Genomic DNA, 2,217 nt, shown 5'->3' on the forward strand with positions numbered 1-2,217 from the left:
AGTTCTGCCCGATGCCAGACAGTCCAGTTTCTCCCCGTATGAGTCTGGGTCCCCAGAGACTCACCCGGAACTGGAGTTCAGAGCAGTCGGGAGCTTGAGACTCCCTCCCGATTGAAAAAGACAACCGCGTCTTCAGCCGCCAGCCCTTTCCACGTGCGCCACGTCCTCAGTTGCCAGCCCTTTCCACTTGCGCCTCGGTACCTCTGCACTTTACTTCCGCACCTCCTCTGAGTCTCAGTGCTTTTCTCTTTCCTTCTAGTTGTAGAATTTCCACTCAGCCAGCCTTCCTGTGGTTCTGGATGATGTCCATTTTGTCTTTTAGTTGTATTTTTGAAGTGGTTGTGTGAGGCAGCAATTTCCGGTGTTTACCTATGCCGCCATCTTGGTTTCCTCCTAACTCTTCATTGTTGAAAGTATTACATATGTCCTCCTTTTTCCCCCATTGACCCCTTCTAGCCCACCCTTGTCCCCCACTCCAGGCCTTCACCACCCTATTGTCTATGTTTATAGGTTATGCATATGTGCATACAAGTTCTTTAGTTGATCTCTTCCCACCCATCCACTGTGCCTTCCCTCTGAGAGACTGGAATCTTCTGTCTCTGGATCTATTTTGTTCATCAGTTTATTTTGTTCATTAGAATCCACAAATAAGTGAGATCATATGATACTTTTCTTTCTCTGACTGGCTTATTTCACTTAGCATAAAGTACAACTACTTTGGAAACCAGTTTACCATTACCAAGTCAAATTGAACATCTGTCTATGCTAAGACTCAGCAGTTCTCGTAGTCATATAACTTACAGTAACTCCTTTATGTGCCAGAAGACACAAGAATCTTCATATCAGCATTGTAATAGCAAAAAATAAAAAGGAAAAACCCAAATGTCCCACAGGATAGATGACTTTTTAAAATAGCACTAAAAAAAGAAGCCAATTTCAGAATACCTATAGAGAAGCCAGTTATATAAAATTCAAAATTTTTAAATAGGGAATCATAAATGTGTAATACAAAATGATTACATCTTGGAAGGAGAGAAGAGGGTACAATCATGAAAAATCTGGGTGGTGGATACATTTTATTGTTACTTAAATGGTACATAAATAAGTATACTCGTATATTTTGCACATAACTTCCTAGCACCAGAGGCCTATCAAGTAACCATCTACAGGCATACCAACCTTCCTTATTTTTTAGCAAGTCCATCTTTTAAATAAAATTAGTGTGGCTTCATGGTTGAGCATCGACCTATGAACCAGAAGGTCATGGATGATTCCCGGTCGGGGCACATGCCTGGGTTGTGGGCTTGATCCCCAGTGGGGGGTGTGCATGAGACAGCCAGTCAATGATTCTCTCTCATCATTGATGTTTCTATCTCTCTCTCCCTCTCCCTTCCACTCTGAAATCAATAAAAATATATTTTTAGAAAAATAAATAAAATCAGGCCTGAATAAAAAGAAAAAACAGACAAGTTTATGGTTATACTTCAGAAGTGTTAACTCAAGGTCATTTCAATTCAATGTACTTAGAGTGTACTCACAGTGTACTCAGGAACTAAAGATCCACGAGAGCTTTTGTTATTAAACTTCTGAGGTATTAAAATACTTTCTACTAGACCCAATAATATACTATATTCACCATTGTGGCATATGGACTGGTAAACTTCTCTAAGTACTTTATTTTTTACATTTTCACTTTGAAAGCACATTTTTTCATACACACACACACACACACACACACACATACTAGAGGCCCGGTGCACAAAAATTTGTGCACTGGCGTGGGGGGGGGGCGTTCCTTAGTCCGGCCTGTGCCCTCTCGCAGTCTGGGACCCCTCAGGGGATGACTAAGCTGGCCAGACATCCCTCTGGCAGCCCAGGAGCCCTCAGGGGATGTCCACTTGCCAGCGGGGAGCAGGTCTAAGCTGCAGTCGGACGACATTAGTGCTGCTGAGGAGGCGGGAGAGGCTCCCACCACCACCGCTGTACTGGCAGCCTAGCTTGTGGCTGAGCAGAGCTCCCGCTGTGGGAGCGCACTGACCACCAGGGGGCAGCTCCTGCATTGTGCGTCTGCCCCCTGGTAGTCAGTGTGTGTCATAGTGACCAGTCATTCCCAGTCATTCTACTGTTAGGGTCAATTTGCATATTACCCTTTTATTATATAGGATAGAGGCCTGGTGCATGGGTGGGGGCCGGCTGGTTTGCCCTGAAGGGTGTCCC

Source organism: Myotis brandtii, unplaced genomic scaffold, assembly GCF_000412655.1.
Source record: "Myotis brandtii unplaced genomic scaffold, ASM41265v1 scaffold115, whole genome shotgun sequence".
In the NCBI taxonomy this organism is placed as follows: domain Eukaryota; kingdom Metazoa; phylum Chordata; class Mammalia; order Chiroptera; family Vespertilionidae; genus Myotis; species Myotis brandtii.